At 46.4% G+C, this 14,915-nt stretch overlaps 1 long non-coding RNA gene across 2 annotated transcripts; it reads right to left on the bottom strand.

The window, feature by feature from the left end:
- Nucleotides 1-12,160: 12,160 nt before the first annotated feature.
- LOC123135751 (uncharacterized) lies at nt 12,161-14,890 on the bottom strand. 2 transcript variants are annotated; one of them, XR_006466162.1, is made up of 3 exons: nt 12,891-14,890; nt 12,751-12,817; nt 12,161-12,556 (listed from the first exon to the last, which is right to left on the bottom strand). It is a non-coding gene; the product is annotated as an uncharacterized lncRNA (long non-coding RNA). The 2 variants fall into 2 exon arrangements; XR_006466161.1 differs by having other exon boundaries at nt 12,751-14,890.
- Between the last annotated feature and the right edge of the window lie 25 nt (nt 14,891-14,915).

The raw sequence follows: 14,915 nt of genomic DNA, 5'->3' as shown, positions 1-14,915 counted from the left end.
CTTGCCTATGTTACAAGGTGTGAGACTGAGCTCAGCTCAGTCACCGACCACGGCAAAAGATAAAGAAGAGATGAGTGTCATCCCCTATGCTTCAGCCATAGGATCTATTATGTATGCCATGCTGTGTACCAGACCCGATGTAAACCTTGCCGTAAGTTTGGTAGCAAGATACCAAAGTAATCCCGGCAAGGAACACTGGACAGCAGTCAAGAATATCCTGAAGTACCTGAAAAGGACAAAGGACATGTTTCTCGTTTATGAAGGAGACGAAGAGCTCGTCGTAAAGGGTTACGTCGACGCTAGCTTCGACTCAGATCTGGATGACTCTAAGTCACAAACCGGATACGTGTATATATTGAATGGTGGAGCAGTAAGCTGGTGCAGCTGCAAGCAGAGCGTCGTGGCGGGATCTACGTGTGAAGCGGAGTACATGGCAGCCTCGGAGGCAGCACATGAAGCGATTTGGGTGAAGGAGTTCATCACCGACCTAGGAGTCATACCCAATGCGTCGGGGCCGATCAAACTCTTCTGTGACAACACTGGAGCTATTGCCCTCGCAAAGGAGCCCAGGTTCCACAAGAAGACCAGGCACATCAAGCGTCGTTTCAACTCCATCCGTGAAAATGTTCAAGATGGAGACATAGAGATTTGCAAAGTGCACACGGATCTGAATGTCGCAGATCCGCTGACTAAACATCTCTCGCGTGCAAAACATGATCAACACCAGAACTCTATGGGTGTTCGATTCATCACAATGTAACTAGATTGGTGACTCTAGTGCAAGTGGGAGACTGTTGGAAATATGCCCTAGAGGCAATAATAAAAGTATTATTATATTTCATTGTTCATGATAATTGTCTTTTATTCATGCTATAACTGTATTATCCGGAAATCGTAATACACGTGTGAATACTTAGACCACACTATGTCCCTGGTAAGCCTCTAGTTGACCAGCTCGTTGTGATCAACAGATAGTCATGGTTTCCTGACTATGGACATTGGATGTCGTTGATAACGGGATCACATCATTAGGAGAATGATGTGATGGACAAGACCCAATCCTAAGCATAGCATAAAAGATCGTGTAGTTCGTTTTGCTAGAGCTTTGCAAGTGTCAAGTATCTCTTCCTTCGACCATGAGATCGTGTAACTCTCGGATACCGTAAGAGTGCCTTGGGTGTATCAAACGTCACAACGTAACTGGGTGACTATAAAGGTGCATTACAGGTATCTCCGAAAGTAGCTGTTGGGTTGACACGGATCGAGACTGGGATTTGTCACTCCGTATGACGGAGAGGTATCTCTGGGCCCACTCGGTAATGCATCATCATATTGAGCTCAATGTGGCCAAGGTGTTGGACACGGGATCATGCATTACGGTACGAGTAAAGTGACTTGCCGGTAACGAGACTGAACAAGGTATTGGGATACCGACGATCGAGTCTCGGGCAAGTAACGTACCGATTGACAAAGGGAATTGCATACAGGGTTTGATCGAATCCTCGACATCGTGGTTCATCCGATGACAACATCGAGGAGCATGTGGGAGCCATCATGGGTATCCAGATCCCGCTGATGGTTATTGACTGAGAGCGTCTCGGTCATGTCTTCATGTCTCCCGAACTCGTAGGGTCTACACACTTAAGGTTCGGTGACGCTAGGGTTATGAAGATATGTATATGCAGAAACCCGAATGTTGTTCGGAGTCCCGGATGAGATCCCGGACGTCACGAGGAGTTCCGGAATGGTCCGGAGGTAAAGAATTATATATAGGAAGTGCTATTTCGGGCATCGGGACAAGTTTCGGGGTTATCGGTATTGTACCGGGACCACCGGAAGGGTCCCGGGGGTCCACCGGGTGGGGCCACCTGTCCCGGGGGGCCACATGGGCTGTAGGGGGTGCTCCTTGGCCATCATGGGCCAAGGGCACCAGCCCCTATAGGCCCATGCGCCTAGGGTTTCCCCCTAGGAGGAGTCCTAGTGGTGGAAGGCACCCCTAGGTGCCTTGGGGGGGAGGGAAACCTCCCCTAGGCCGCCGCCCCCCCCTAGTAGATCTCATCTACTAGGGCCGGCGCCCCCCCTTGGCACCCCTATATATAGTGGGGGAGAGGAGGGACTTCATACACCAGCCCCTGGCGCCTCCACCTTCCCCCGTTACGTCTCTCCCTCGTAGTCTCGGCGAAGCCCTGCTGCTGTGACGCCCTGCATCCACCACCACGCCGTCGTGCTGCTGGATCTTCATCAACCTCTCCTCCCCCCTTGCTAGATCAAGAAGGAGGAGACGTCTCCCGTCCCGTACGTGTGTTGAACGCGGAGGTGCCGTCCGTTCGGCGCTGGTCATCGGTGATTTGAATCACGTCGAGTACGACTACATCATCACCTTGCAAGCTTCCGCACGCGATCTACAAGTGGTATGTAGATGCAAACTCTCTCCCTAGACTCGTTGCTTAGATGAACTCATAGATGGATCTTGGTGAAACCGTAGGAAAAAATTTAATTTTCTGCAACGTTCCCCAACACTTGCATTAGGGAAGTCCGTTTGGACGGAAGAGCAACTGCGAATACCCGTTAGGAAGCTTCGGCACTATATCCCCGCAACACAGGAAGGGACGTTCATTCCAGACAGCGAGAAGGACGAGCTCATAATGGCCCTCGGGAATCCTGAGCACCCTGGACGAACATGAGGCACGCCAGGCTCCCTTTCGTGGAAGGCTGGGTTTCCGGACGCAGGGGGTTACAAAACCCAGGAGAGGAGGAAGAAAGTGGAGCATAGCCAACTGCAGGCGCTGCACAAAAGGGTACAAGGGCTAGAGGAACGAGAAGCAGATCGCAGCAAACGGCCTGCCGAAGCTTCCCCTGAAGCTACCCCGCCATCTCAGCGGAGAAGCAGTATGGCTTCCACCGAGCAGACTCAGTAGCTGGAGCCTGTCTTCACGGGCTACCCCTGTTGGGGAACGTAGCAGAAATTTAAAATTTTCCTACGAGTCACCAAGATCTATCTATGGAGAGACTAGCAACGAGAGAGAGGGGAGTGCATCTCCATACCCTTGTAGATCTCTAAGCGGAAGCGTTCAAGAGAACGGGGTTGAAGGAGTCGTACTCGTCGTGATCCAAATCATCGGAGATCCTAGTGCCGAACGGACGGCACCTCCGCGTTCAACACACGTGCAGCCCGGTGACATCTCCCATGCCTTGATCCAGCAAGGAGAGAGGGAGAGGTTGGGGAAGACTCCGTCCAGCAGCAGCACAATGGCGTGGTGGTGGTGGAGGAGCGTGGCACTCTAGCAGGGCTTCGCCAAGCACCGCGAGAGATGAGGAGGGAGAGAGGTAGGGTTGTGAGAGGGAGAAGTCAAAAATCATGTGTTTGCAGCCCCAAATACCTCAAGTATATATAGGGAAGAGGGAGGGGGTGCGCCCCCCTTTAGGGTTCCCACCCCAAGGGGTGCGGCAGCCCTAGATCCCATCTAGGGTGCGGCCAAGGGGGGAGAGGGGGGAAACTTGCCCCCCAAGTAAGGTGGAGGCGCCCCCTCCCCGAACCCTAGGCGCCTTGGGCCTAGTGGGGGGGGGGGCGCACCAGCCCACACTTGGCCCATGCAGCCCTCTGGGGCCGGTGGCCCCACTTGGTGGATCCCCGGGACCCTCCCGGTGGTCCTGGTACATTACCGATAGCACCCGAAACTTTTTCGGTGACCAAAAAAGGACTTCCCATGCATAAATCTTTACCTCTGGACCATTCCGGAACTCCTCGTGACGTCCGGGATCTCATCCGGGACTCCGAACAACATTCGGTAACCACGTATATCTATTCCCTATAACCCTAGTGTCATCGAACCTTAAGTGTGTAGACCCTACGGGTTCGGGAACCATGCAGACATGACCGAGACGTTCTCCGGTCAATAACCAACAGCGGGATCTGGATACCCATGTTGGCTTCCACATGTTCCATGATGATCTCATCGGATGAACCACGATGTCGAGGACTCAATCAATCTCGTATACAATTCCCTTTGTCTAGCGGTATTGTACTTGCCCGAGATTCGATCGTCGGTATCCCGATACCTTGTTCAATCTCATTACCGGCAAGTCTCTTTACTTGTTCCATAACACATCATCCCGTGATCAACCCCTTGGTCACATTGTGCATATTATGATGATGTCCTACCGAGTGGGCCCAGAGATACCTCTCCGTTACACGGAGTGACAAATCGCGGTCTCGATTCGTGCCAACTCAAAAGACACTTTCGGAGATACCCGTAGTGCACCTTTATAGCCACCCAGTTATGTTGTGACGTTTGGTACACCCAAAGCATTCCTACGGTATCCGGGAGTTGCACAATCTCATGGTCTAAGGAAATGATACTTGACATTAGAAAAGCTTTAGCATACGAACTACACGATCTTTGTGCTAGGCTTAGGATTGGGTCTTGTCCATCACATCATTCTCCTAATGATGTGATCCCGTTATCAACGACATCCAATATCCATGGTCAGGAAACCGTAACCATCTATTAATCAACGAGCTAGTCAACTAGAGGCTTACTAGGGACATGGTGTTGTCTATGTACCCACACATGTATCTGAGTTTCCTATCAATACAATTATAGCATGGATAATAAACGTTTATCATGAACAAGGAAATATAATAATAATAACTAATTTATTATTGCCTCTAGGGCATATTTCCAACAGTCTCCCACTTGCACTAGAGTCAATAATCTAGTTCACATCGCCATGTGATTAACACTCACAGGTCACATCGCCATGTGATTAACACTCACAGGTCACATCGCCATGTGACCAACATCCAAAGAGTTTACTAGTGTCACTAAACTAGTTCACATCATCATGTGATTAAGACTCAATGAGTTCTGGGGTTTGATCATGTTTTGCTTGTGAGAGAGGTTTTAGTCAACGGGTCTGCAACATTCAGATCCGTATGTACTTCACAAATCTCTAGGTCATATTGTAAATGCTGCTGTCACGCTCCACTTGAAGCTATTCCAAATGGTTGCTCCACTATACGTATCCGGTTTGCTACTCAGAGTCACTCGGATAGGTGTTAAAGCTTGCATCGACGTAACCCTTTACCCGAACTCTTTATCACCTCCATAATTGAGAAACATGTCCTTATTTACTCCAAGGAAAATTTTGACCGCTGTCCAATGATCCATTCCTGGATCATTCTTGTACCCCTTGACTGACTCATGGCAAGGCACACTTCCGGTGCGGTACACAACATAGCATACTATAGAGCCTATGTCTGAAGCATAGGGGACGAGCTTCGTCCTTTCTCTCTCTTCTGCCGTGGTCGAGCTTTAACTCTTAACTTCATACCTTACAACTCAGGCAAGAACTCCTTCTTTGACTGATCCATCTTGAACACCTTCAAGATCATGTCAAGGTATGTGCTCATTTGAAAGTACCATTTAGCGTTTTTGATCTATCCTCATGGATCTTGATGCTCAATGTTCAAGCAGCTTAATTCAGGTTTTCTATTGTAAAACACTTTTCAAATAACCCTATATGCTTTCCAGAAATTCTACATCATTTCGGATCAACAATATGTCATTCACATATACTTATCAGAAATTCTATAGTCCTCCCACTCACTTCTTTGGAAATACAAGTTTCTCATAAACTTTGTATAAACCCAAAATCTTTGATCATCTCATCAAAGCATACATTCCAACTCCGAGATGCTTACCCTAGTCCTTAGAAGGATTGCTGGAGCTTTGCATACTTGTTAGCGTCTTTCAGGATTTGTCAAAACCTTCTGGTTGTATCACATACAACCTTTCCTCAAGAAAATTGTCGAGGAAACAATGTTTTGACATCCTATCTGCAAGATTTCATAAATAATGCAGTAACTACTAATCCAATTCCAACAAACTCTTAGCATCGCTACGAGTGAGAAAGCCTCACCGTAGTCAACTCCTTGAACTTGTCGGAAATCATCTTAATGACAAGTCGAGCTTTCTTAATGGTGATGCTTACCATCATTGTCCGTCTTCCTTTTAAAATCCATCTGTACTCAACAACCTTACGACCATCAAGTAGTTCTTCCAAAGTCTACACTTTGTATTCATACATGGATCCTCTCTCGGATTTTATGGCCTCTCACCATTTGTCGGAATCCGGGCCCACCATTGCTTCTCCATAGCTCGTAGGTTCATTGTTGTCTAGCAACATGACCTCCAAGACAGGATTATGTACCACTATGGAGTAATACGTATCTTTGTCGACCTACGAGTTTCGGTAGTGACTTGATCCGAAGTTTCATGATCACTATCATAAGCTTCTACTTCAATTGGTGTAGGTGCCACAGGAACAACTTCCTATGCCCTGCTACACACCAGTTGAAGTGATGGTTCAATAACCTCATCAAGTCTCCACCATCCTCCCACTCAATTTTCGAGGCAAACTTTTCCTCGAGAAAGGACCCGATTCAAGAAACAATCCCTATTGCTTTCGGATCTGAATTAGGAGGTATACCCAACTTTTTTGGGTGTCCTATGAAGATGCATTTTATCCGCTTTGGGTTCGAGCTTATCAACCTGAAACTTTTTCACATAAGCGTCGCAGCCCCAAACTTTTAAGAAACGACAACTTAGATTTCTTCAAACCATAGTTCAAACGGTGTCGTCTCAACGGAATTACGTGGTGCCCTTTTAAAGTGAGTGCGGTTGTCTCTAGTGCCTAACCCATGAACGATAGTGATAATTCGATAAGAGACATCATGGTATGCCCCATATCCAATAGGGTGCATCTATGATGTTCGGACACACCATCACACTATGGTGTTCCAGGCGGTGTTAGTTGTGAAACAATTTCCACGATGTCTTAATTGCGTTCCAAAGCTCGTAACTCAGATACTCATCTCTATGATCATATCATAGACATTTTATCCTCTTGTCACGATGATCTTCAACTTCACTCTGAAATTACTTGAACCATTCAATAATTCAGACTTGTGTTTCATCAAGTAAATATACTCAGTATCTACTCAAATCATCCGTAAAGTAAGAACATAAGATATCCACTGCGTGCCTCGGCACTCATTGGACAACACACATCAAAATGTATTACTTCTAACAAGTTGTTTTCTTGTTCCATTTCACTGAAAACGAGGCCTTTCAGTCATCTTGCCCATGTGGTATGATTTGCATGACTCAAGTGATTCAAAATCAAGTGAGTCCAAACGATCCATCTGCATGGAGCTTCTTCATGCGTACATACCAATAGACATGGTTCGCATGTCTAAAACTTTTCAAAATGAGTGAGTCCAAAGATCCATCAACATGGAGCTTCTACATGTGTTTTATACCAATATGACTTACATAGCAGTGCCACGAGTAAGTGGTACTATCATTACTATCTTATATCTTTTGGCATGAAAATGTGTATCACTACGATCGAGATTCAATAATTCTTTTAGGTGCAAGACCATTGAAGGTATTATTCAAAAAATTAGAGTAACCATTATTCTCCTTAAATGAATAACCGTATTGCGATAGACATAATCCAATCATGTCTATGCTCAACGAAAACACCAAATAACAATTATTTAGGTTTTATACCAATCTCGATGGTAGAGGGAGCGTGCGATGCTTGATCACATCAACCTTGGATAAACTTCCAACACATATCGTCAGCTCACCTTTAGCTAGTCTCCGTTTATTCCGTAGCTTTTATTTCGAGTTACTAACACTTAGCAACCGAACCGGTACCTAATACCCTGGTGCTACTAGGAGTACTAGTAAATTACATATTAACATAATGTATATCCAATATACTTCTATCGACCTTGCCAGCCTTCTCATCTACCAAGTATCTAGGGTAATTCTGCTCCAGTGGTTGTTCCCCTTATTACAGAAGCACATAGTCTCGGGTTTGGGTTCAACCTTGGGTTTCTTCACTAGAGCGACAGCTGATTTGCCGTTTCATGAAGTATCCCTTCTTGCCCTTGCCCTTCTTGAAACTAGTGGTTTCACTAACCATCAACAATTGATGCTCCTTCTTGATTTCTACTTTCGCGGTGTCAAACATCGCGAATATCTCAAGGATCATCATATCTATCCCTGTTAAGTTATAGTTCATCACGAAGCTCTAGTAGCTTGGTGGCAATGTCTTTGGAGAAACATCACAATCTCATCTGGAAGATCAACTCTCACTCGATTCAAGTGATTGTTGTACCCAGACAATCTGAGTATAAGCTCAACGATTGAGATCTTCTCCCTTAGCTTGTAGGCTAGAAAACTCGTCGGAGGTCTCATACCTCTTGACGTGGGCACGAGCCTGAAATCCCAATTTCAGCCCTCGAAACATCTCATATGTTCCGCGACGTTTTGAAATCATTTTGGTGCCTCAACTCTAAACCGTTTAACTGAACTATCACGTAGTTATCAAAACGTGTATGTCAGATATTTGCAACATCCACGGACGACGTTCGAGGTTCAGCACACTGAGCGGTGCATTAAGGACATAAGCTTTCTACGCAGCAATGAGGACAATCCTCAGTTTACGGACCCAGTCTGCATAATTGCTACTATCAACTATATTTTCTCTAGGAACATATCTAAAACAGTAGAACTAAAGCGCGAGCTATGACATAATTTGCAAGAATCTTTTGACTATGTTCAGGATAATTAAGTTCATCTAATGAACTCTCACTTAGATAGACATCCCTCTAGTCATCTAAGTGATTACATGATCCGAGTCAACTAGGCCGTGTCCGATCATCACGTGAGACGGACTAGTCATCACCAGTGAACATCTTCATGTTGATCATATATACCATACGACTCATGCTCCACCTTTCGGTCTCTTGTGTTCCGAGGCCATGTCTGTACATGCTAGGCTCGTCAAGTTAACCTAAGTGTTTCGCGTGTGTAAATCTGGCTTACACCCGTTGTATGTGAACGTTAGAATCTATCACACCCGATCATCACGTGGTGCTTCGAAACGACGAACTTTCGCAACGGTGCACAGTTAGGGGGAACACTTTCTTGAAATTATTATGAGGGATCATCTTATTTACTACCGTCGTTCTAAGCAAATAAGATGCATAAACATGATAAACATCACATGCAATCAAAAAAAGTGACATGATATGGCCAATATCATTTTCCTCCTTTTGATCTCCATCTTCGGGGCTCCATGATCATCATCGTCACCGGCATGACACCATGATCTCCATCATCATGATCTCCATCAACGTGTCTCCATGAAGTTGTCTCGCCAACTATTACTTCTACTACTATGGCTAACGGTTTAGCAATAAAGTAAAGTAATTACATGGCGTTGTTCAATGACACGCATGTCATACAATAAATTAAGACAACTCCTATGGCTCCTGCCGGTTGTCATACTCATCGACATGCAAGTCGTGATTCCTATTACAAGAACATGATCAATCTCATACATCACATATCATTCATCACATTCTTTTGACCATATCACATCACATAGCATACCCTGCAAAAACAAGTTAGACGTCCTCTAATTGTTGTTTGCATGTTTTACGTGGCTGCTATAGGTTTCTAGCAAGAACATTTCTTACCTACGCAAAAGCCACAACGTGATATGCCAATTGCTATTTACCCTTCATAAGGACCCTTTTCATCGAATCCGTTCCGACTAAAGTGGGAGAGACTGGCACCCACTAGCCACCTTATGCAACAAGTGCATGTCAATCGGTGGAACCTGTCTCACGTAAGTGTACGTGTAAGGTCGGTCCGGGCCGCTTCATCCCACAATACCGTCGAAACAAGATTGGACCAGTAATGGTAAGCATATTGAACAAAATCAACGCCCACAACAACTTGTGTTCTACTCATGCATAGAAACTACGCAATAGACCTAGCTCATGATGCCACTGTTGGGGAACGTAGCAGAAATTCAAAATTTTCCTACGAGTCACCAAGATCTATCTATGGAGAGACTAGCAACGAGAGAGAGGGGAGTGCATCTACATACCCTTGTAGATCGCTAAGCGGAAGCGTTCAAGAGAACGGGGTTGAAGGAGTCGTACTCGTTGTGATCCAAATCACCGGAGATCCTAGTGTCGAACGGATGGCACCTCCGCGTTCAACACACATGCAGCCCGGTGACGTCTCCCATGCCTTGATCCAGTAAGGAGAGAGGGAGAGGTTGGGGAAGACTCCGTCTAGCAGCAGCACAACGGCGTGGTGGTGGTGGAGGAGCGTGGCACTGCAGCAGGGCTTCGCCAAACACCGCGAGAGATGAGGAGGGAGAGAGGTAGGGCTGCGCCAGGGAGAGGTCAAAACTCATGTGTTTGCAACCCCAAATACCTCAAGTATATATAGGGGAGAGGGAGGGGGTGTGCCCCCCTTTAGGGTTCCCACCCCAAGGGGTGCGGCAGCCCTAGATCCCATCTAGGGTGCGGCCAAGGGGGGAGAGGGGGGAAACTTGCCCCCCAAGTAAGGTGGAGGCGCCCCCTCCCCAAACCCTAGGCGCCTTGGGCCCTAGTGGGGGGGGGGTGCACCAGCCCACCTGGGGCTGGTCCCCTCCCACACTTGGCCCATGCAGCCCTCTGGGGCCGGTGGCCCCACTTGGTGGACCCCCGGGACCCTCCCGGTGGTCCCGGTACATTACCGATAGCATCCGAAACTTTTCCGGTGACCAAAATAGGACTTCCCATATATAAATCTTTACCTCCGGAACATTCCGGAACTCCTCGTGACGTTCGGGATCTCATCCGGGACTCCGAACAACATTCGGTAACCACGTATATCTATTCCCTATAACCCTAGCGTCATCGAACCTTAAGTGTGTAGACCCTACGGGTTTGGGAACCATGCAGACATGACCGAGACGTTCTCCGGTCAATAACTAACAGTGGGATCTGGATACCCATGTTGGCTCCCACATGTTCCACGATGATCTCATCGGATGAACCACGATGTCGAGGATTCAATCAATCCCGTATACAATTCCCTTTGTCTAGCGGTATTGTACTTGCCCGAGATTCGATCGTCGGTATCCCGATACCTTTTTCAATCTCGTTACCGGCAAGTCTCTTTACTCGTTCCGTAACACATCATCCCGTGATCAACCCCTTGGTCACATTTTGCATATTATGATGATGTCCTACCGAGTGGGCCTAGAGATACCTCTCCGTTACACGGAGTGACAAGTCCCGGTCTCGATTCGTGCCAACCCAACAGACACTTTCGGAGATACCCGTAGTGCACCTTTATAGCCACCCAGTTACGTTGTGACGTTTGGTACACCTAAAGCATTCCTACGGTCTCCGGGAGTTGCACAATCTCATGGTCTAAGGAAATGATACTTGACATTAGAAAAGCTTTAGCATACGAACTACACGATCTTTGTGCTAGGCTTAGGATTGGGTCTTGTCCATCACATCATTCTCCTAATGATGTGATCCCGTTATCAACGACATCCAATGTCCATGGTTAGGAAACCGTAACCATCTATTGATCAACGAGCTAGTCAACTAGAGGCTTACTAGGGACATGATGTTGTCTATGTACCCACACATGTATGTGAGTTTCCTATCAATACAATTATAGCATGGATAATAAACGTTTATCATGAACAGGGAAATATAATAATAATAATTAATTTATTATTGCCTCTAGGGCATATTTCCAACAACCCCGTGGATGCTATCACAGAGTCTCAACATTGCCACCTTATGACGCGATGGATGACATTGAAAGTCAAGGCGGCTGTTGGCTCTGTTATACCTAATGAACCTGGCTCAACCTACCACGGCCAGCCGATTCCAGAAGGATATGCTAGGATGATAGTGGATCAAATAATGGACGGATTTGAGGACCTTGAGCTTGACCACCCTACGAGTGAAGGAGAGATTCGGCTGGGTTCCACTACTAGGAAAAGGTTTTTTGCATACCAGTAGCGCGGTTACCCGCGCTACTGCTACGACACTATAGCTAAATTTTAGCAGTAGCGCGTTTTTTGCCCCGCGCTACAGCTAAAAACTTAGTTGTAGCGCATGCCACCCACGCTATTACTATTCCTAACCCCCGCTACTACTATTCCTAAGTACTAGTAGATGCCATTCTTCCCCCCACGCTACTGCTAAGTAATTAGAAATTAAAAAAAAATAGATGCAATACTTATGGATGGATATCAGGACACATCCAATGCAAAATAAACGAAGGTCACATAACCATCTTAGCCCTTGCATTCTAAGCACTTGCAGCGTTCATGGATACAATATTGAACATCTCAACTCGAAGAGATCACGAGATCCCACTCATACATCAAACGCACACAACTAGCACCGAAAGGTGGGTACCTTCCCTAGCATTCCACCACCAACCTAACTAGACCACTTCTCTATATGTATCTACCAAGGCGCCAAGTTCCTTCACCTCGGGTAACCTCCAGACGGTGGCGTCGAGGTCCTCCACCTCGACGACCTCCAGACGGCGGCGTCAAGGTCCTCCACCTCGGCGACCTCCAGCGTCACAATCACCTGTACAATAATCCGAGTGGTTGAAGAGCACGGCGCCCACCAGGTCTTAGTAGTCCGCATTGATCACCCCTGCGCGCACGTCGGGAAAATGAAAACTTGTTAGTTCGCGTCCTTGTGCAGATCCAGTAGGGTATTTGCTTCATTTATCAGTCTCTTTTAGTCTATTAAGAAACTTCGAAATGGAAAGACACCTCCTAAATGCATACCCTAGCTATACGTGTTCATGCTATCTTGTTGTTTTGATGCATACAAGAAATTAATACCTGTGTATTTGAGCTTTGATATTCCATGCCAACTTCAAGTATATATGCTACCATGTAATCTTTGAACCTGGATCAAAATGAGATTTCAGGCTTTGTCAACCTTACCATGATCAGGTACTAATTTCTCTAGGCTGCTCAACCTTTCCTTGTAGGGAGCATTTCTTTCACCTAGTATCTCGTTGTTAAGTTTGGGAAGAACCCTACATCCCTTCAGATATTCATCCATATCCTGAAGAAAAAAACAGTATACATTTTCAGTGACTCACAATATCGAATACTGCTCTGGGTTACTCTAAGAATAATTGTTAAAGATCAGCCAATGTTTTCTTGTGATCTTCTACTCTGTGAAGTAGAAGTAAAAACTGAAAGCTAAACACACATTAAGACTACCTACATAAAATTCTTCAGATAATGAATGAGCGACAGTCAAAAAATATATACTTCAGATAGCAAGGGACAGGCCAACAAGCAACAACATAAGTTTTGTAGCAGCAATGGCAAGTAACTACTGAGACATTGCAGGTTAAGAGATGAATTTTGAATACCCTTCATCCCCAAGGAGAAGTCTTTGTTGACAGTGGTGCTGGGTACGGTGTTGGGTAGATTGAAAAAGCTATTGCCGTGCCAGGTAGAAGAGTGTTGGTACATACCTTGAAGTAGACCCTGCTCTTAACATGCTTGTCGAGCGCGTGGCACACTGACTGAAACAACAAGAAGACCGGGCACACAGGATCAAAACACCTAAATGATGCTTACTGCTGATTGATTGCAGTTGCAGGACATCAATTCGATTGACGAGTTGCGTTCAGAGAGGTATGCATGTGGAAGTGGAAGGGAAGGCGGAGCTTGTCGAACTATCGGATATTACAGTATTGCCCAATGAAAAAAATCTGTTGCCTACTAAAGAAAACAGTTGCTGATAAATAGCTACCAATATGAACCCACATATTATTATTGTTTTGCCTGCTGAACACATATATTGCCTGCCCGCACCCCTTGTGAACAGAGATGCTGAAAAAAAGCTAGACGAACACAGATATTACAGTATTGCCTACTGAGGCAGTACAGATGCTGAGATTATATGCAGTATTTTGCCTACTTATCTTTATCTGTGTTGCCTACAAAAAAATAACTCCTCTAATTTTGTTGCCTACACCCTGAAAATCAAAAGCTGATGCAACATGGATGCACATGTGCTTGACTATTCCCTTCATGAAGCACTATCCGAAGAAAATGGAGTTGGGAAAAGTATACACAGCAACAAAAGAAAGAAGGGTTGGGGAAAGGTAGTACAAAAGCTAAGATACTTCACCCAATCTAAGGGCAAAGGGCAGAAACCATTACCCGGGACTTAAACACTGAATGTTTCCCATCAAGCAAGCTGCAAAGATATTCTATGTTTACAACCATCCACTATGCTGATCTCTAGAGGTTCCATGATAGACTAACAAGTAGCAGGACAGAGGGTGGAATTCGCATAGCCCTACCAAATTGGGACAAGAGCTTGATTGCACATTTGGTGAATAAACAGCACCACAACAAAACCTTCAGTACGACCTTATAAAGATTGATTCATTTGCTGAACAGACTGCGACACTAAATACCTAACAGAGCACCTAACGCGTGTACCAACAGAACAAATGAAATCGATTTTGAGCACTGAAACTGATTTTCAGAATAATTTAGGGTCACAGCCTAACACAGGACGAACATGTTGGAGATCTGGACGCAGACACCGCACAGGAACCAGTACCACAGCAGTAGAACACGCAACGGCACCCAATCCCCTGGCGCTCCTCCGCTAGAGCGGCCAGCCACCCAGAAACTCCGAATCCGCAATCCGGACTCAAAAAGCCCATCTCTAAACCACGGATCGTCGGAGAATTCGGCTCAGAGAGCGCACAAATCCATCGACCTCCCCTTCCCAAAATCTCACCAGAACTGCCATGGGATTAACGGACACCGCGCCAGGGCGAGATCGCGTCGGGTCCAGGGGCTCCGTATAGCCCGAGCAGGGGCGGGGGGTGGTGCTCACTTACCTGGAAGATGACGAGCACGATGAGCGTGACCACGAGGAAGAAGGCGGTGAGCCAGACGAAGACCACCTCCCCTGCCCTGGCTCCGCCTGACGGGGGGTCGGGGGTGGGGCCGTCGCGCGTGACCAC

The sequence above is a fragment of the Triticum aestivum genome, chromosome 6B (assembly GCF_018294505.1).
Source record: "Triticum aestivum cultivar Chinese Spring chromosome 6B, IWGSC CS RefSeq v2.1, whole genome shotgun sequence".
Lineage (NCBI taxonomy): Eukaryota > Viridiplantae > Streptophyta > Magnoliopsida > Poales > Poaceae > Triticum > Triticum aestivum.
This window is presented reverse-complemented; position numbering and strand designations above follow the sequence as displayed.